This window comes from Pongo pygmaeus, chromosome X (assembly GCF_028885625.2).
Source record: "Pongo pygmaeus isolate AG05252 chromosome X, NHGRI_mPonPyg2-v2.0_pri, whole genome shotgun sequence".
Lineage (NCBI taxonomy): Eukaryota > Metazoa > Chordata > Mammalia > Primates > Hominidae > Pongo > Pongo pygmaeus.
This window is the reverse complement of record NC_072396.2, coordinates 58,094,081-58,116,630: the sequence shown is the minus strand read 5'-3', so window position 1 is coordinate 58,116,630 and position 22,550 is coordinate 58,094,081.

The window sequence follows — 22,550 nt, the reverse complement described above, 5'->3', positions numbered from 1 at the left end:
TTTTTTAGACAGTCTCGCACTGTCACTCAGGCTGGAGTGCAATGGCACAATCTTGGCTCACTGAAACCTCCACCTCCTGGGTTCAAGTGATTCTCCTGCCCCAGCCTCATGAGTAGCTGGGATTACAGGTGTCCACCACCATGCCTGGCTAATTTTTATTTTGCATTTTTTTGTAGAGACAGTGTTTCACTATGTTGGCCAGGCTGGTCTCGAACTCCTGACCTTGTGATCCACCCTATTCGTTCTCCCAAAGTGCCGGGATTACAGGCTTGAGACACCACACCTGGCCAATTTATTTTTCAATTTCCATTTTGATTTCATTTTTGTCCCAATAATTATTCAGGAGCAGGTTATTTAATTTCTATGTATTTGCATGGTTTTGAATGTTCCTTTGGTGTTGATTTCCAGTTTAATTCCACTGTGGTCTGAGAAAATACTTGATAAAATATCAATTTTCTTAAATTAATTGAGACTTGTTTTGTGGCCCATAATACGGTCTGCCTTGAAGAAAGTTTCATGTGCTGATAAATACAATGTATATTCTGCATTTGTTGGGTAGAACGTTCTGTAAATATTTGATAAGTCCTTTTGTTCCAAGGTATATTTAAATCCATTGTTCCTTTGTTGACTTTCTGTCTTGATGACCCGTCTAGTGCTGTCAGTGGAGTATTAAAGTCCCTCGCAATTATTGTGTTGCTGTTGATCTCATTTCTTAGGTCTAGTAATAATTGTTGTATAAATTTCGGAGCTCCATTGTTAGGTGCATATCTATTTAGGATTGTGATAATTTCCTGTTGGACAAGGCCTTTCATCATTATATAATGTCTGCTTTGTCTTTTTAAACTGCTGTTGTTTTAAAGATTTTCTTGTCTGGTATACGCATAGCTACCTCTGCTAACTATTGGTGTCCATTTGCATGAAAGGTTTTGTTCCACCTCTTTACTTCAAGTTTATGTGTGCTCTCATGTGTGGTGAGTCTCTTGAAGGCAGCAGGTTGTTGTTTGGTGAATTCTTATCCATTCTGCAATTTTTTTTATACTTTAAGTTTTAGGGTACATGTGCACAATGTGCAGATTTGTTATATATGTATACATGTGCCTTGTTCGTGTGCTGCACCCATTAACTCATAATTTAACATTAGGTATATCTCCTAATGCTATCCCTCGCCCCTCCCCCACCCCACAACAGTCCCTGGTGTCTGATGTTCCCCTTTCTGTGTCCATGTGTTCTCATTGTTCAATTCCCACCTATGAGTGAGAACATGCAGTGTTTGGCTTTTTGTCCTTGCGATAGTTTGCTGAGAATGATGGTTTCCAGCTTCATCCATGTCCCTACAAAGGACATGAACTCATCATTTTCTATGGCTGCATAGTATTCCACGGTGTATATGTGCCACATTTTCTTAATCCAGTCTATCATTGTCGGATATTTGGGTTGGTTCCAAGTCTTTGCTATTGTGAGTAGCGCCACTATAAACATACGTGTGCATGTGTTTTTATAGCAGCATGATTCATAATGCTTTGGGTATATACTCAGTAATGGGATGGCTGGGTCAAATGGTATTTCTAGTTCTACATCCCTGAGGAATCACCACACTGACTTCCACAATGGTTGAACTAGTTTAGAGTCCCACCAACAGTGTAAAATATTCCTTTTTCTCCACATTCTCTCCAGCACCTGTGGTTTCCTAACTTTTTAATGATCACCATTCCAACTGGTGTGAGATGGTATCTCATTGTGGTTTTGATTTGCATTTCTCTGATGGCCAGTGATGATGAGCATTTTCTCATGTGTCTTTTGACTGCATAAATGTCTTCTTTTGAGAAGTGTCTGTTCATGTCCTTCACCCACTTGTTGATGGGGTTGTTTGTTTTTCCTTGTAAATTTGTTTGAGTTCATTGCAGAATCTGGATATTAGCCCTTTGTCAGAAGAGTACATTGCAAAAATTTTCCCCATTCCGTAGTTTGCCTGTTCACTCTGATGGTAGTTTCTTTTGCTGTGCAGAAGCTCTTGAGTTTAATGAGATCCCATTTGTCAATTTTGGCTTTTGTTGCCATTGCTTCTGGTGTTTTAGATATGAAGTCCTTGCCCATGCCTATGTCCTGAATGGTATTGCCTAGGTTTTCTTCTAGGGTTTTTATGGTTTTAGGTCTAACATTTAAGTTTTTAATCCATCTTGAATTGATTTTTGTATAAGGTGTAAGGAAGGGATTCATTTTCAGCTTTCTACATATGACTAGCCAGTTTTCCCAGCACCATTTATTAAATAGGGAATCCTTTCCCCATTTCTTGTTTTTGTCAGGTATGTCAAAGATCAGATAGTTGTAGATATGTGGCATTATTACTGAGGGCTCTGTTCTGTTCCATTGGTCTATATCTCTGTTTTGGTACAAGTACCATGCTGTTTTGGTTACTGTAACCTTGTAGTATAGTTTGAAGTCAGGTAGCATGATGCCTCCAGCTTTGTTCTTTTGGCTTAGGATTGACTTGGTGATGCAGGCTGTTTTTTGGTTCCATATGAACTTTAAAGTAGTTTTTTCCAATTCTGTGAAGAAAGTCATTGGTAGCTTGATGGGGATGGCATTGAATCTATAAATTACCTTGGGCAGTATGGCCATTTTCACGATATTGATTCTTCCTACCATGAAAATGGAATGTTCTTTCATTTGTTTGTATCCTATTTATTTCATTGAGCAGTGGTTTGTAGTTCTCCTTGAAGAGGTCCTTCACATCCCTTGTAAGTTGGATTCCTAGGTATTTTATTCTCTTTGAAGCAATTGTGAATGGGACTTCACTCATGATTTGGCTCTCTGATGGTCTGTTATTGGTGTATAAGTATGCTTGTGATTTTGGCATACTGATTTTGTATCCTGAGACGTTGCTGAAGTTGCCTATCAGCTTAAGGAGATTTTGGGCTGAGACGATGGGGTTTTCTAGATATACAATCATGTCATCTGCAAACAGGGACAATTTGACTTCCTCTTTTCCTAACTGATTACCCTGTATTTCCTTCTCCTGCCTGATTGACCTGGCCAGAACTTCCAACACTATGTTGAATAGGAGTGGTGAGAGAGGGCATCCCTGTCTTGTGCCAGTTTTCAAAGGGAATGCTTCCAGTTTTTGCCCATTCAGTATGATATTGGCTGTGGGTTGGTCATAGATAGCTCTTATTATTTTGAGATACGACCCATCAATACCTAATTTATTGAGAGTTTTTAGCCTGAAGGGTGGTTGAGTTTTGTCAAAGGCCTTTTCTGCATCTATTGAGATAATCATGTGGTTTTTGTCTTTGGTTCTGTGTATATGCTGGATTATGTTTATTGATCTTCGTATGTTGAACCAGCCTTGCATCCCAGGGATGAAGCCCACTTCATCATGGTGGATAAGCTTTTTGATGTGTTGCTGGATTCGTTTTGCCAGTATTTCACTGAGGATTTTGGCATCGATGTTCATCAGGGATATTGGTCTAAAATTCTCCTTTTTTGTCTTGTCTCTGCCTGGCTTTGGTATCAAGATGATGCTGGCCTCATAAAATGAGTTAGGGAGGATTCCCTCTTTTTCTATTGATTGGAGTAATTTCAGAAGGAATGGTACCAACTCCTCCTTGTACCTCTGGTTGAATTTTGCTGTGAATCCATCTCGTCCTGGACTTTTTTTTAGTTGGTACTATTAATTATTGCCTCAATTTCAGAGCCTGTTATTGGTGTATTCAGAGATTCAACTTCTTCCTGGTTTAGTCTTGGGAGGGTGTATGTGTCGAGGAATTTATCCATTTCTTCTAGATTTTCTAGTTTATTTGCATAGAGGTGTTCATAGTATTCTCTGATGGTAGTTTGTATTTATTTGGGATCAGTGGTGATATTCCCTTTACCTTTTTTTATTGCATCTATTTGATTCTTCTCACTTTTCTTATTTATTAGTCTTGCTAGCAGCCTATCAATTTTGTTGATCTTTTCAAAAAACCAGTTCCTGGATTCATTGATTGTTTGAAGGGTTTTTTGTGTCTCTTTTTCCTTCAGTTCTGCTCTAATCTTAGCTATTTCTTGCCTTCTACCAGCTTTTGAATGTTTGCTCTTGCTTCTCTAGTTCTTTTAATTGTGATGTTAGGGTGTCAATTTTAGATTTTCCTGCTTTCTCTTGTGTGCATTTAGTGCTATAAATTTCCCTCTACACACTGCTTTGAATGTGTCCCAGAAATTCTGGTATGTTGTGTCTTCGTTCACATTGGTTTCAACGAATGTCTTTATTTCTGCCTTCATTTCGTTATGTACCCAGTAGTCATTCAGGAGCAGGTTGTCCAGTTTTCATGTAGTTGAGTCGTTTTGACTGAGTTTCTTAATCCTGAGTTCTTGTTTGATTGCATTGTGGTCTGAGAGACAGTTTATTATAATTTCTGTTCTTTTACATTTGGTGAGGAGTGCTTTACTTTCAACTATGTGGTCAATTTTGGAATAGGTGTGGTGTGGTGTTGAGAAGAATGTATATTCTGTTGATTTTGGATGGAGAGTTCTGTAGGTGTCTATTAGGTCTTCTTGGTGCAGATCTCAGTTCAATTCCTGCATACGCTTGTTAATTTTCTGTCTCATTGATCTGTGTAATGTTGACAGCAGGTTGTTAAAGTCTCCCATTATTATTGTATGGGAGTCTAAGTCTCTTTTTAGGTCACTAAGGACTTGCTTTATGAATTTGGGTGCTCCTGTATTGGGTGCATATATATTTGGGACAGTTAGCTCTTCTTGTTGAATTGATACCTTTTCCATTATGTAATGGCCTTCTTTGTCTCTTTTGATCTTTGTTGGTTTAAAGTCTGTTTTATCAGAGTCTAGGATTGCAACCCCTGCCATTTTTTTTTTTCCATTTGCTTGGTAGATCTTCCTCCATCCCTTTATTTTGAGCCTATGTGTGTCTCTGCACGTGAGATGGGTCTGCTGAATACAGCACACTGATGGGTCTTGCCTCTTCATCCAATTAGCCAGTTTGTGTCTTTTAATTGGAGCATTTAGCCCATTTACATTTAAAATTAATATTTTTATGTGTGAATTTTATCCTGTCATTATGATGTTAGCTGCTTGTTTTGCTTGTTAGTTGATGCAGTTTCTTCCTAGCCTCAATGGTCTTAAAAATTTGGCATATTTTTACAGTGGCTGGTACCATACTGGTTGTTCCTTTCCATGTTTAGTGCTTCCTTCAGGAGCTCTTTTAGGGCAGGCCTGGTGGTGACAAAGTCTCTCAGCATTTACTTGTCTATAAACGACAGCTTTGAAGAGAGTGTTGGTCTACCCAGCATGCAGCTGGAGGTCTGAGAATGGACGGACTGCCTCCTCAATTGGGTCCCTGACCCCCAGGTAGCTTATCTGGGAGAAACCACACAGTAGGGGCTGACTGACATCTCACTCGACTGGGTACTCTTCTGAGACATAACTTCCAGAGGAACGATCAGGCAGCAATATTTGCTGTTCAGCAATATCCACTGTTCTGCAGTCTCCACTGCTGATACCCAGGCAAACAGATTCTGGAATGGACCTCCAGCAAATTCCAACGGACCTGCAGCTTAGGGTCCTGACTATTATAAGGAAAACTAACAAAGAGAAAGGACATCCAGACCAAAACCCCATCTGTACGTCACCATCATCAAAGACCAAATGTAGATAAAGCCACAAAGATAGGGAAAAAGCAGAGCAGAAAAACTGGAAACTCTAAAAATCAGGGTCCCTCTCCTTCTCCAAAGGAATACAGCTCCTCACAAGCAATGGAACAAAGCTGGATGGAGGATGAGTTTGAAGAGTTGAGAGAAGAAGGTTTCAGATGATCAAACTACTCCGAGCTAAAGGAAGAATTTTGAACCCATGGCAAAGAAGTTAAAAATCTTCAAAAAAATTAGATGAATGGCTAACTAGAATAACCAATGCAGAGAAGTCCTTAAATGTCCTGATGGAGCTCAGAACCAAGGCACGAGAACTACCTGATGAATGCACAAGCCTCAGTAGCCAATTTGATCAACTGGAAGAAAGGGTATCAGTGATTGAAGATCAAATGAAGGAAGTGAAGTGAGAGGAGAAGTTTAGAGAAAAAAGAATTAAAAGAAATGAACAAAGCCTCCAAGAAATATAGGGCTATGTGAAAAGACCAAATCTACGTCTTATTGGTGTACCTGAAAGTGATGGGGAGAATGGAACCCAGTTGGAAAACAATCTGCAGGATATTATCCAGGAGAACTTCCCCAATCTAGCAAGGCAGGCCAACATTCAGATTCAGGAAATACAGAGAAGGCCACAAAGATACTCCTCGAGAAGAGCAACTCCAAGACACATAATTGTCAGATTCACCAAAGTTGAAATGAAGGAAAAAATGTTAAGGGCAGCCAGAGAGAAAGGTCGGGTTACCCACAAAAGGAAGCCCATCAGACTAACAGCTGATCTCTCGGCAGAAACTCTACAAGCCAGAAGAGAGTGGGGGCCAATAGTCAACATTCTTAAAGAAAAGAATTTTCAACCCAGAATTTCATATCCAGCCAAACAAAGCTTCATAAGTGAAGAAGAAATAAAATACCTTACAGACAAGCAAATGCTGAGAGATTTTGTCACCATTCTGCAATTCTATATTCTTTAAGTGGAGCATTTAGGCCATTTACATTCAACATTAGTATGAAGATGTGATTTACTGTTTCATCATTGTGCCATTTGTTGCCCATGTACCTTTTTTCTTTAATTATATTTTTGTTTCATTGGTCCAGTGAGATTTAGGCTTTAAAGAGATTCTCTTTTGATGTGTTTTCTGGATTTGTTATAAGATTTAGAGCTCTTTTACCAGATCTTGTAGTGCTGGCTTGGTACTGGTGAATTACCTCAGCATTTGTTTGTCAGAAAAAGATTGTATCTTTCCTTCATTTATGAAACTGAGTTTTGCTGAATACAAAATTCTTGGCTGATAATTGTTATGTGAAAGGAGGCTGAAGATACGACCCCATTCCCTTCTAGATTGTAGGGTTTCTGCTAAGAAATCTGCTGTTAATCTTATAGGTATCCCTTTATAGGTTACCTGGTGATTTTGCCTCGCACTAGCATGGGATGTTTTCCCAGGCATTTATGTCATCTATGATTTCTTTTAGCAGTGTTTTGTAATTCTCATGGTAGAGGTCTTTTACCTCCCTGATAAGCTCTATTTCTGGATTGTTTTGTTTTGTTTTCTAAACAAAACAGGAAAATATCCATCTTCTGCATATGAGTAGAAAGTTGTTTTTGACTATTGTGAATGGGATTGTGTTCTTCATTTGGCTCTCTGTTTGAAAGTTATTGCTGTATAACTATGCTATGGATTTTTGTATATTACTTTTACTTCCTGAAATTTTGCTGAAGGTGTTTATCAGACGTAGGGTTTTCAGGTAGAGGCTATGAAGTTACCTAGCTATAGAATTATATTGTTTGTGAAGATAGGTAGTTTTACTTCCTCTCTTTCTATTTGGATGCCTTTAATTTTTTCTTCTTCTGCATCACTACTCTGGGTACAACTTCCAGTACTATGTTAAATGGGAGTGGTAAGAGTGGACATCCTTGTACATTGATTTTGTATCCTGAGACTTTGCTGAAGTTGCTTATCAGCTTAAGGAGATTTTTGGGCTGAGACAATGAGGTTTTCTAGATATACAATCATGTCATCTGCAACAGGGGCAATTTGACTTCCTCTTTTCCTAATTGAATACCCATTATTTCCTTCTCCTGCCTAATTGCCCTGGCCAGAACTTCCAACACTATGTTGAATAGGAGTGGTGAGAGAGGGCATCCCTGTCTTGTGCCAGTTTTCAAAGGGAATGCTTCCAGTTTTTGCCCATTCAGTATGATATTGGCTGTGGGTTTGTCATAGATAGCTCTTATTATTTTAAGATACGTCCCATCAATACCTAATTTATTGAGAGTTTTTAGCATGAAGCGTTGTTGAATTTTGTAAAAGGCCTTTTCTGCATCTATTGAGATAATCATGTGGTTTTTGTCTTTGGTTCTCTTTATATGCTGGATTACATTTTTTTATTTGTGTATATTGAACCAGCCTTGCATCCCAGGGATGATGCCTACTTGATCATCGCGGTTAAGCTTTTTGATGTGCTGCTGGATTTGGTTTGCCAGTATTTTATTGAGAATTTTTGCATCAATGTTCATCAAGGATATTGGTCTAAAATTCTCTTTTTTGGTTGTGTCTCTGCCAGGCTTTGGTATCAGGATGATGCTGGCCTCATAAAATGAGTTAGGGAGGATTCCCTCTTTTTCTATTGATTGGAATAGTTTCAGAAGGAATGGTACCAGCCCCTTCTTGTACCTCTGGTAGAATTCGGCTGTGAATCCATCTGGTTCTGGACTCTTTTTGGTTGGTAAGCTATTGATTATTGCCACAATTTCAGAGCCTGTTATTGGTCTATTCAGAGATTCAAATTCTTCCTGGCTTAGTCTTGGGAGGGAGTATGGGTTGAGGAATTTATCCATTTCTTCTGGATTTTCCAGTTTATTTTTTTAGAGGTGTTTGTAATATTCTCTGATGGTAGTTTGTATTTCTGTGGGATCGGTGGTGATATCCCTTTTATCATTTTGTATTGCAACTATTTGATTCCTCTCTCTTTTCTTCTTTATTAGTCTTGCTAGCGGTCTATCAATTTTGTTGATCCTTTCAAAAAACCGGCTCCTGGATTCATTAATTTTTTGAAGTGTTTTTTGTGTCTCTATTTCCTTCAGTTCTGCTCTGATTTTAGTTATTTCATGCCTTATGCTAGCTTTTGAATGTGTTTGCTCTTGCTTTTCCAGTTCTTTTAATTGTGATATTAGGGTGTCAATTTTGGATCTTTCCTGCTTTCTCTTGTGGGCATTTAGTGCTATAAATTTCCCTTTACCCACTGCTTTGAATGTGTCCCAGAGATTCTGGTATGTTGTGTCCTTGTTCTTGTTGGTTTCAAAGAACATCTTTATTTCTGCCTTTATTTTGTTATGTAAGCAGTAGTCATTCAGGAGCAGGTTGTTCAGTTTCCATGTAGTTGAGTGGTTTTGAGTGAGTTTCTTAATCCTGAGTTCTGGTTTGATTGCACTGTGGTCTGAGAGACAGTTTGTTATAATTTCTGATCTTTTATATTTGATGAGGAGAGCTTTACTTCCAAATATGTGATCACTTTTGGAATAGGTGTGGTGTGGTGCTGAAAAGAATGTATATTCTATTGATTTTTGGTGGAGAGTTCTGTAGATGTCTATTAGGTCCACTTGGTGCAGAGCTGAGTTCAATTCCTGGGTATCCTTTTTAAGTTTCTGTCTCGCTGATCTGTCTAATGTTGATAGTGGGGTCTTAAAGTCTCCCATTATTACTGTGTGGCAGTCTAAGTCTCTTTGTAAGTCACTCAGGAATTGCTTTATGAGTCTGGGTGCTCCTGTATTGGGTGTATATATATTTAGGATAGTTAGCTCTTCTTGTTAAATTGCCTTTTTTTTTTTTGTTTTCCATTTGCTTGGTACATCTTCCTCCATCTTTTTATTTTGAGCCTATGTGTGTCTCTGAACGTGAGATGGGTTTCCTGAATACAGCACACTGATGGGTCTTGACTCTTTATCCAATTTGCCAGTCTGTGTCTTTTAATTGGAGCATTTAGTCCATTTACATTTAAAGTTAATATTTTTATGTGTGAATTTGATCCTGTCATTATGATGTTAGCTGGTTATTTTGCTCGTTAGTTGATGCAGTTTCTTGGTAGCCTCGATGGTCTTTACAATTTGGCATGATTTTGCAGTGGCTGGTACCGGTTGTGCCTTTCCATGTTTAGTGCTGCCTTCAGGAGCTCTTTTAGGGCAAGCCTGGTGGTGACAAAATCTCTCAGCATTTGCTTGTCTGTAAAGTATTTTATTTCTCCTTCACTTATGAAGCTTAGTTTCACAGCAATAACAGACAAACACAGAACGAAATCATGAGTGAACTCCCATTCACAATTGCTTCAAAGAGATTAAAATACCTGGGAATCCAACTTACAAGGGACGTGAAGGACCACTTCAAGGAGAACTACAAACCACTGTTCAATGAAATAAAAGAGGATACAAACAAATGGAAGAACATTCCATGCTCATGGGTAGGAAGAATCAATATTGTGAAAATGGCCATACTGCCCAAGGCAATTTATAGATTCAATGCCATTGCCATCAAGCTACCAATGACTTTCTTCACAGAATTGGAAAAAAATACTTTAAAGTTCATATGAAACCATAAAATAGCCTGCATCACCAAGTCAATCCTAAGCCAAAAGAACAAAGCTGGAGGCATCACGCTACCTGACTTCAAACTATACTACAAGCCTACAGTAACCGAAACAGCATGGTACTGGTACCAAAACAGAGATATAGACAAATGGAACAGAACAGAGCCCTCAGAAATAACACCACATATCTACAACTGTCTGATCTTTGACAAACCTGAGAAAAACAAGCAATGGGGAAAGGATTTCCTGTTTAATAAATGGTGCTGGGAAAACTGGCTAGTCATATGTAGAAAGCTGAAACTGGATCCCTTCGTTACACCTTATACAAAAATGAATTCAAGATGGATTAAAGACTTAAATGTTAGATCTAAAACCATAAAAACCCTAGAAGAAAACCTAGGCGTTACCATTCAGGACATAGGCATGGGCAAGGACTTCATGTCTAAAACACCAAAAGCAATGGCAACAAAAGCCAAAATTGACAAATGGGACCTAATTAAACTAAAGACCTTCTGCACAGCAAAAGAAACCACCATCAGAGTGAACAGGCAACCTACAAAATGGGAGAATATTTTCGCAAGCTACTCATCTGAAAAAGGGCCAATATCCAGAATCTACAATGAACTCAAACAAATTTACAAGAAAAAAACAAACAATCCCATCAAAAAGTGGTCGAAGGACATGAACAGACACTTCTCAAAAGAAGACATTTATGCAGCCAAAAAACACATGAAAAAATGCTCACCATCACTGGCCATCAGAGAAATGCAAATCAAAACCACAGTGAGATACCATCTCACACCAGTTAGAATGGCAATCATTAAAGTCAGGAAACAACAGGTGCTGGAGAGGATTTGGAGAAATAGGAAAAATTTTACACTATTGGTGGGACTGTAAACTAGTTCAACCCTTGTGGAAGTCAGTGTGGCGATTCCTCAAGGATCCAGAACTAGAAATACCATTTGACCCAGCCATCCCATTACTGGGTATATGCCCAAAGGTCTATAAATCATGCTGCTATAAAGACACATGCACACGTATGTTTATTGCGGCACTATTCACAATAGCAAAGACTTGGAACCAACCCAAATGTCCCACAGTGATAGACTGGATTAAGAAAATGTGGCATATACACGCCATGGAATACTATGCAGCCATAAAAAATGATGAGTTCATTTCCTTTGTAGGGACATGGATGAAATTGGAAATCATTATTCTCAGTAAACCATCACAAGAACAAAAAACCAAACACCACATATTCTCACTCATAGGTGGGAATTGATCAATGAGAACACATGAACACAGGAAGAGGAACAGCACACTCTGGGGACTGTTGTGGGGTGGGGGAAGGGGGTAGGGATAGCTTTAGGGGATATACCTAATGCTAAATGACGAGTTAATGGGTGCAGCACACCAGCATGGCGCATGTATACATATGTAACTAACCTGCACATTGTGCACATGTACCCTAAAACTTAAAGTATAATAATAATAAAATAAAATTTTTAAAAAAAGAGTGGACATCCTTGTCTTGTTGCAGTTCTCAAGGGGAATGCTTCCAGCTTTTGCCCATTCAGTATGTTGTTGGCTCTGGGTTTGTTATTGATGTTTCTTGTTATTTTGATGAGGTATGTTCTTTCAATACCCAGATTGTAGATGGTTTTTCACATGAAGGGATATTAAATTTTATTAAAAGGCTTTTCTGCATCTATTGAGATGATCATGTAGTTTTTATTTTTAGTTTTTTTTAATAAATTACATTCATTCATTTATGTATGTTGAAAGAATCTGCATCCCATGAATAAATCCTCCTTGATTATGGTGTGTTAGATTTTTCATGTGCTGCTGGCTTTTGTTTGCTAGTATTCTGTTGAGGATTTTTGCATCTATGTTAATCAGATATATTATCCTGAATATTTCTTTTTTTCATTTTGTCTCTATCAGGTGTTGGTAGCAGAGTGATGCTGGTCTCATAGAATTAGTTAGGAGGGAAGTTCTCCTCCTAGATTTTTTGTTATAGTTTGGGAAGAATCAATACGAGGTCTTCCTTGTACATCTGGCAAAATTTGGTTGTGAATCTGTCTGGTATGGAGCTTTTTCTTGTTGTAAGTTTTTTTATTACTGATTGAATTTTGAAAGTCATTATTGCTATGTAAGGGTTTCAATTTCTTCTTGGCTCAAACTTGTGTGTCTAGGTATTTATGCATTTTTTTCTAGGTTTTAGAACTTGTGTGCATAGAAGTATTTATAATACTCTCTGAAGGGTTTCGTATTTCTGTGGAGTTGGTGGTTATGTCCCCTTTGTCATATAATTGTGTTTATTTCAGTCTTCTCTCATCTTTTTATGAATCTTGCTAGTGGTCTTATTTATTTTTAAAAGAAACAAACTGGTTTACATTTTCTGTGTTTTGTGTGTGTGTGTGTGTCTCAATTTTATTATGTTCAGCTCTAATTTGTGTTATGTCTTTTTTATTGCTAATTTTTATTTCAATATAATCTTGTTTGTCTAGCACGTGCAGGTATGATGTTGTTAATTTGAGATCTTTATTTTTCTTGTGAGTATATACTGCTGTAATCTTCCCTCTTAATATTGCTTTAGCTGTGTCTCAGAGGTTCTGATATATGGTATCTGTGTTATTCTTATAATCGTTTTTCCTTTCTGCCTTAATTTCATTGTTTACACCGAAGTCATTCAGAACCAGGTTTTTCAATTTCTATGTAATTGTATGGTTTTGATGAATTTTCTTGGTATTCATTTCTATTTTTATTGTGCTGTGGTCTAAGAGTGTGGTTGGTATGATTTCAGTTTCTTTGAATTTCTTGAGAATTGCTTTAGGCGGAGAATGTGGTAGATTTTAGAGTATGTGCCATGTGTACATAAAAAAACGCATATTCTGTTGTTTGGGGTGGAACGTTCTATAAATGTCTGTTAGATCCATTTAGTCAAGTGTTGAATATAGGACCTAAATATCTTTGTTAGTTTTCTGCCTTAATGATCTGTCTAACACTGCTGGTAAGGTTTTGAAGTCCCCTAATCTCATTTGTATAGTTATCTAAGCCTCCTCAAAGATTTTATGCTCGTTTTATAAATGTGGTGCTCCAGTGTTGGGTGTACATATATTTAGGATAGTGAACTTTTCTTGTTGAATTGAATCCTTTACAATTATGTGATGCCATTGTTTGTCTTTTCTGATCATTATGGTTTTAAGGTTTATTTTGTCTGAAATAAGAATAGCAATTCCTGTTTATTTTATTTTTTATATGTTTGATAGATTGGTTTTCATCTCTTTACTTTGACCCTCTGGGTGTTATGGCATGTTGGATGGTTCTCTTGAAGACACAATACAGTTGGATCACGTTTCTTTATTCAACTTGCTATTGTGTGCCATTATTTACTAGACTAGTTAACACAAACACAATTCTTTTTTAAAATTTTTTAAATTTTATGGGTACATAGTGGGTGCACATATTTATGATTTACATGCAATGTTTTAATGCAGGCGTGTAATGCATAATAATCGTGTCATGAAAAATGGGGTATTCATATTCTCAAGCATTTATTCTTTGAGTTACAAGCCATCCAATTATACTATTTTAGTTATGTTAAAATGTACAGTTAGGCCAGCCATGGTGGCTCATGCCTGTAATCCCAGCACTTCCTCAGGAGGCCGAGGAAGGCAGACCACTTGAGGTAGGAAGTTCAAGACCTGCCTGGCCAACTAGACAAAACCCAGTCTCTACTAAAAATATACAAATTAGCCAGTCATGGTGACGTGTGCCTATAGTCCCAGCTACTCAGGAGGCTAGGCATGAGAATCCCTTGAACCCAGGAAGTGAAGGTTGCAGTGAGCCGAGATCATGCCACTGAACTCCAGCCTGGGTGACAGAGCAAGACTGTTGCAAAAAATAAAATAAAATATACAATTAAATTAATTTGACTACAGTCACTTTGTTGAGCTATCAAGTACTAGGTCATATTCATTCTTTCTAACTGATATTTTTGTACCCACTAACCCCATCCTGCCTCACTATGCTTCCCAGCCACTGGTAACAATCCTTTTACTCTCTATGTTCATGAGTTCAATTGTTTTGATTTTGAGGTAATGTTTGGGTATTTTTCATGCCTGGCTTATTTCATGTAAAATAATTACTCCATTCTATTTTTATTTTTGGAAAAGTGACACAATCTCATTCTTTATTTAAATGATAGAATATAGTACTCCACTGTTTATAGGTACCATATTTGTGTGTGTGTATGTGTGTGGGTTCCAACAGGACTTTGTTTATAAAAATGGTTACTGGACTGATTTGGCCCACAGGTCATAGTTTGCTGATCCCTGGTTTGAAGAATTATTTTATTTCATTTTTTATTTTTTGTTTTTAGTTTCTGTTTTTTTTTTAATTTTTATTTTATTTTAATAGTTTTGGTGGAAGAGGTGGTTTTTGGTTACATGGAGTTCTTTAGTGGTGATTGATTTTGGAGCACCTGTCACCCAAAGGGTGTACACTGTGCCCAATGTGTAGTCTTTTATCCCTTACCCTCCTCACACCCTTCCCCCTCAAGTCCCCAAAGTTTATTATATTATTCTTATGCCTTTGTGTCCTCATAGCTTAGCTTCCACTTATAAGTGGGAACATACAATATTTGGTTTTCTATTCCTAAGTTACTTCACTTATAATAATGGTCTTAAACTCCATTCAGGTTGCTGCAAATACCATTATTTCAGTTCTTTTTATGGCTGAGTAGTATGCTATGGTCTTATCATATATACATATGTGTATATATACACATATACATATACATATATAATATATAATATATATACATATACGTGTATATATACATATATAATAAGACTATATATATACGTATATATACGTATATAGATACATATATAAGACTATATATATACATATATACGTATATATATACGTATATACATATATAATAAGACTATATATATACACATATATATACACAACATTTCTTTACTCACTCATTGGCTGATGGGCAATTAGGCTGGTTGCAAATTTCTGCAATTGCAAATTGTGCTTCTATAAAAATGTATGTGTAAGTGTCTTTTTCATATTGTTGGAAACAAGTTCTCAGCATAGCCAAAAGAAACCTGCACTTGGACAGAAAATTTTCTCAGCAAGGCACCTTTACTTCTGCAGAAGGGTGCTGCTCATGCCTATTACAATCACAAGCGCACATCAAACAAAGAAGAGAAGGGGTTTTTATCCCTAAAGCAGTTCCTGTTTCTGTGTCCTTCCACTATTGGCTGGGGTCGGACCGCACAATCTAAGCTGATCCCGATCGGCTAAGACTTAAACTTCCCAAATAGGGTAAACATGTGATTTGGCTCAACCTCCCCTTTTCCCACTGGAGGTTTCTTGCACCCTTGTGGGCACTCACTTCATCCTTATTGGCCACCTCCCTCACAGGAATTTAGGCACTTCTTGGCATTGGGGGTTGGTATAATCCACTGACTGGAAAACCACCCTAAGCCATATGAGGTAACCACAGAACCAAGTCCAGACTCCACATTCACTTTGTGCCCAATGGCACATCTCATTCACTCATTTTCAACCTCCAGAGACCCCGACCACCAAGGAATACTTTGTCACCCCAGTAGTGACATTTCTTACAGTGGTCTGTACACAGAGTTACCTGGTTGCTGTAGATTTCTTAAGGATCCTGTCTACTGCCTGCATTGTTGAAGTCTAAATTTGTCACTTCAAGTGGGACTCAATCCTCTGCTTCTGTGGCCACCACAACAAGGCAGTGTGATGTGTCTCTCCATGGAAGATAATCACTAGCCCCTCCCAAAGGAGAATGGGATCCCACACAAGCCCCCAAATTTGGAAACAAATGCTCAGCATAGCCAAAAGAAATCTGTACTTAGACAGAAAATTTTCTCAGCAAGACACCTTTTGCTTCTGCAGAAGGGTGCTGCTCGTGCCTGTTACAATCACAAGAGCACACTAAACAAATGAGAGAAAGGGTTTTTATCCCTAAAGCAGTTCGTGTTTCTGTGTCCTTTCCCTATTGGCTGGGGTTGGACCGCACAATCTAAGCTGATCCTGATAGCTAAGACTTGAACTTTCCAAAAAGGGTAATCACATGATTTGTGAAGGAGGGAAGGGCAAAGAAGAAACAGGCTTAACTGAAGAAGGGATAAGATTGTTTACAACTTATGATCAGAAAATTGAGCCTTAGAAGAGGAACTTAGTTGTACCAACAGTATAATGACTTATTTGCCTCTGGTAGATACCCAGTAGTGGGATTGCTGGGTCCTATGGCAGTTCTACCTTTAGTTCTTTAAGGGATCTCCATACTGCTTTTCATAGTTGTACTAGTTTACATTCGCACCAGCAGAGTAAAAGTGCACCACATCTATGCCAACATCTATTATTTTTTGATTTTTTAATTATGGCCACTCTTGCAGGGGTAACGTGGTATCTCATTGTGAGTTTAATTTGCATTTCCATGATAATTAGTGATGTTGAGCATTTTTTCATGTTTGTTGGCCTTTTGTATATCTTCTTTTGAGAATTGTCTATTTATGTCCTATGCCCACTTTTTGATAGGATTATTTGGTTTTTTCTTGCTGATTGCTTAATTCCTTGTAGATTCTGAATATTACTTCTTTGACGGATGAATCATTTGTGAATATTTTCTCCCACTCTGTGGGTTGTTTACTCTGTTGATTATTTCTTTTGCTGTGCAGTAGCTTTTTAGTTTAATTAGGTCTTATTTATTTATTTATTTATTTTTACATTTGCTTTTGGGTTCTTGGTCATGAACTCATTGCCTAAGCCAATGTCTAGAAGAGATTTTATCATGCTATCTTCTAACATTTTTATGGTTTCAGGTCTTAGATTTAAATCTTTGATGTCTCTTGAGTTGATTTTTGTATAAGGTGAGTGATGAAGATCCAGTTTCCTTCTTCGACGTGTGTCTTGGCAATTATCCTAGCACCATTTGTTGAATAGGGTGTAGTTTCTCTGCCTATGGTTTTTTTTTGTTTGTTTGTTTTGCTTTGTGTTTTGTTTTGCAATGTTTACAGTTAGCTGTAAGTATTTAGCTTTATTTATGGGTTCTCTATTCTGTTTCCTTGGTCTACATGCCTATTTTTATATCAATACCATGCTGTATTATAGCCTTGTAGTATAGTTTGAAGTTAAGTAATGTAATGTCTCCAGATTTGTTCTTTTTGCTTAGTCTTGCTTTGGCTATGCAGGGAATTTCTTGGTTCCATATACATTTTAGGATTGCTTTTTCTAGTTCTGGGAAGAATGTTGATGGTACTTTGATGGAAATTGCATTGAAACTGTAGATCACTTTTGGAAGTATGGTCGTATTTTTTTAGATGGAGTCTCACTCTGTTACCAGGCTGGAGTGCAGTGGCATGATCTCAGCTCACTGCAACCTGTGCCTCCTGGGTTCAAGTGATTCCCCTGCCTCCATCCCCCTAGTAGCTGGTACTACAGGTGCACACCACTCCCAGCTAATTTTTGTATTTTTAGTAGAGATGGGGTTTTATCATGTTGGCCATGATGCTCTCGATCTTTTGACCTTGTGATCTGCCCACCTCAGCCTCCCAAAGTGCTAAGATTACAGGCATGAGCCACTACGCCTAGCCAGCAATATGGTCATTTTTACAATATTGACTTTACTCATCTATGGGCATTGAATGCGTTTCCATTTGTTTGTGTTATCGATAATTTCTTTCAGCAGTGTTTTGTAGTTTTCTATGTAGAGATCTTTCACCTCCTTGGTTAGGTATATTTTTAAGTATTTTATTATTTTTGCAGTGGTTGTAAAAGAGATTGAGTTCTTCATTTGATTACCATCTTGATCACTGTTGATGTATAGGAGAGTTACTGATTCGTGTATATATTAAGTTTGTATTCTGAAACTTTACTCAATTCATTCATCAGATCTAGGATATTTTTGGACGAGTCTTTAGGGTTTTCTAGGTAGGCAATCATGTCATTGGTGAACAGTGACTGTGACTTTTTCTTTGCTGATCTGGATGCCTTTTATTTCTTTCTCTTGTTTGATTGCTCTGGCTAGAATTTCCAGTACTATGTTGAATATGAATGGTGAAAGTGGGCATCCTTGTCTTGTTCCAGATCTCAGGAAGAATGCTTTCAACTTTTCCCTGTTCAGTATAATGTTGGCTCTGGGTTTTTCATAGATGGCTTTTATTACATTGAGGTATGACTCTTTTATGCCAATTTTGGTAAGATTTTTAATCATGAAGTGATGTTGGATTTTAGAAAATGTTTTTTCTGCATCTATTGAGATAATTATATGATTTTTGCTTTTAATTCTGTTTATGTGATGCATCAGATTTATTGACTTGTGTCTGGTAAATCATCCCTGCATCCCTGGTATGAAATCCACTTGATTATGATGGATTATCTTTTTGATATGTTGTTGGATTCATTTAGCTAGTATTTTGTTGAAAATTTTTGCATCTATGTTCATCAAGGATATTTGTCTGTAATTTTTTTTTTGTTATATCCTGTCCAGATTTTGGTATTAGGGTAATACTGACTTCATAAAATGATTTATGAAGGATTCCCTCTATCTTTTGGAATAGTTTCAGTAAGATTGGTACCAATTCTTCTTTGAATGTCTGATAGGATTCAGCTATGAATCCATGTGGTCATGAACTTTGTTTTGTTGGCAATTTTTAAATTATGGTTTCAAACTCACTACTTGTTATTCATCTGTTCAGAGTTTCTATTTACTTCTGTTTTAATCTATAAGGGTTGTATATTTCCAGGTATTTATCCATTTCCTCTAGATTTTCTCGTTTGTGTGAATGAAGGTGTTCATAGTAGCCTTGAATGATATTTTGTATTACTGTGGTATTGGTTGTAATATATCCTGTTTTGTTTCTAAATGAGCATATTTGGACCATCTCTCTTCTTTTCTTGGCTAATTTTGCTAATGATCTATCAATTTTTTTATCTTTTCAAAAAACTAGCTTCTTGTTTTATCTTTTGTATTTTTTTGTTTGCTTCAATTTCAATTTGTTCTGCTCCAACCTTTGTTATTTCTTTTCTTCTGCTAGGTTTGGGTTTGGTTTGTTCTTGTTTCTCTAGTTCCTTGAGGTGTGACCTTAGAGTGTCTATTTTTGTTCTTTCATACTTTTTTTAAATGTATGCATTTAATGCTAAGAACTTTCATCTTAGTACTGCTTTTGCTGTATTCCAGAGGTTTTGATAAGTGGATCATTCAGTTCAAATAATTTTAAAATTTCCATCTTGATTTCATTGTTGACTCAATGATCATTCAAATACAGATTATTTAATTTTCCTTTGTTTTTGGTTTTGAGGGTTCCTTTTGGAGGTGATTTGCAGTTTTTTTTTTTACTGTAGTCTGAGATAATACATAACATAATTTCTATTTTTTAAAATTTATCAAGGCTTGTTATGTGACCTATTATATGGTCTATCTTGGAGAATGTTCCATGTGCTGATGAAAAGATTGTATTTTCTGCAGTTGTTGGGCAGAATGTTCTGTAAATACCTGTTAACTCCTTTTGTTCTTGGGTATAGTTTAAGTCCATTGTTTCTTTGTTGACTTTCTATCTTGATGACCTGTTTAGTGCTGTCAGTGGAGTATTGAAGTCCTCTACTACTATTGTGTTATCATCTATTTCATTTATTTGGTCTAGTAGTAATTGTTTCATGAATTTGGAAGCTCCAATGTTAGGGGCATATATATTTATGATTGTGGTATTTTTCTGTTGGACTAGTCTTTTATCATTATATAATGACCTTCTTTGTCTTACTTTACTGTTGTTGCTTTAAAGACTTTTATCTGATATAGGGTTAGCTACCCTTTCTTGCTTTTAGTTTCCACTTGTGAGTAATATCATTTTTCACCCCTTTACCTTAAATTTATGTGTGTCCTTATGTGTTAGGTGAGTCTCTTGAAGACAACAGATACTTAGTTGGTGGGTTTTTATCTTTTCTGTCATTCTGTATCTTTTATGTGGAGCATTTAGGCCATTTATATTCAGCATTAGTATTGAGATGTGAGGTGTTGTTCTATTCATTATGTTAGTTGTTGCCTTGTGTTATTGTTTCATAGGCTCTATTAGATTTGTTCTTTGAGGAGATTCTATTTTGTTTTATTTAGAGGTTTTGTTATAAGACTTAGAACTCCTTATAGCATTTCTTGTAGTGCTGGATTTGTACTGGCAAATTCTCTAAGCATTATTTGTTTGAAATAGACTTTATCTCTCTTTCTTTTATGAAGTTTACTTTTGCTGGATACAAACCCTTGGAATTTTCTTTATCTATTCATCTGTTGGTGGGCATTTAGGTTGCTTGCAAATCTTGGCTATTGTGAATAGTTTTGCAATGAACATGGGAGTGCAGATATCTCTTCAATATACTGATTTTCTTTCTTTTGGGTTTATACTCAGTAGTCAGATTGCTGAATCACATGGTAGCTCAATTTTAGTACCTTAGAAACCTTTAAACTCTTCCCCATAGTGGTTGTACTCATTTATGTTCCCATTAACAGTGTATAAGTATTCCTTTTCTTCACTTCCTCACCAGCGTTTGTTATTGCCTGTATTTTGGATTTATGCAATTTTTACTGGGGTGAGAGAATATCTCATTGTAATTTTGATTTGCATTTTTCTGATGATTAGTGAACTTTAGCACATTTTCATATACCTTCTTTCATTTGTATGTTTTTTGAAAAATGTCTATTAAAATATTTTGCTCATTTTTAAATCACATTATTATATTTTTTCCTATAGAGCTGTTTGAACTCATTATATATACTGGTTATTAATCCCTTGTCAGAAGGGTAGTTTGCAAATATTTTCTCCCATTTTGTAGGTTGTCTCTTTACTATGAAAATTGCTTCTTTTGCTGTGTAGAAGCTTTTTAACTTGGTATTATGTCATTTTCTTTTTTTCCATTTTTTTTGGTTGCTTGTTCTTCTGCGGTAAAACTCAGGTAATCTTTGCCACTACAATATCCTGAAGAGTTTCCAGAATGTTTACTTTTAGAATTTCCAAAGTTTGGGGTTTTAGATTTTAGTCATTAATCCACTTTGATTTGATTTTTGTATATGGTAAGAGATGGAAGTATAGTTTCGTTATTCTGCATATGGATTTCCAGTTTTTGCAGCACCATTTAGAGAAGAGACTGTCTTTACACCAGTGTATGTTCTTGGTATCATTGGAAAACAAGTTCGTAGTAGGAGTGTGGATTTGTTTCTGGCTTCTCTATTCTGCTCCACTGGTCTATGTGTTCATTTTTATGACAGTGCCATGCTGTTTTGGTTACTATATGTCTGTAGTAAAATGTGAAGTCCAGTAATGTGAGTCCTTCAGTTTTTTTTTCTTCTTCCTTAGGATAACTATGGCTATTCTGAGTCCTTATTTGTTCCATGTAAATTTTGTGATTTTTTTTCTATTTTAGTAAAAAATGTAATTAATGTTTTGATTGGGATGGCATTAAATCTGTAGATTGCTTTGGGTAGTATGGACATTTTAAAAATTTTGATTCTTTCAATCCAGGAATATGGAATATGTTTTTATTTTTTGTTTCTTCTGCATTTTTTGAATCCATATTTTTGTGTTTTTAATTGTAGAGATTTTTCAATTCTTTGGCTAATACCTTGGTATTTAATTTTATTTGCAACTATTGCAAATGGGATTCATTTCTTGATTTTTTTTCAAATTTTTCACTGTTAGAATATGAAAATACTGCTCATTTCAGTATGTTGATTTTGTATTTTAAACCTTTACTGAATTTATCAGTTCTAAGAGTACTTTTTTTTTTTTTTTTTTTTTGGTGCAGCCTTTAGGTTTTTCCAAATATAAGATCATGTCATTTGCAAACAAATGTTGTTTGACATTTTTGTTTTTCCAACTTGGATGCACTTTTTTTCTTCCTCTCATCTGATTGCTGTAGCCAGAATTTAGAGTACTATGTTGAGTAACAATGGTGAAAGTGTGCATCTTTGTAATATTTTAGATCTTATAAAAAAGGTTTTCAATATTTCCTCATTCTGTGAGTCTGTCATCTATGGCATTTATTATGTTGAGGAATTTTCCTTCTATACACAGTTTTTGAGGGTGTTTTATAATGATGGGATGTTGCATTTCATCAAATACTTTTGCAGCATTGAAGAGGCTACATTGTCGGGGGTAAATACCCTGGGTTTGTTGTCTTGCACAAAGAAAATTTGGGATGCAGAAACACATGAGGATTTTAGGAGTGGAGGTTTAATAGGCAGAAGAAAGAAAATGGAGAACAGCTCTCTCTCTCGTGAGAGAGAGAGTCTTC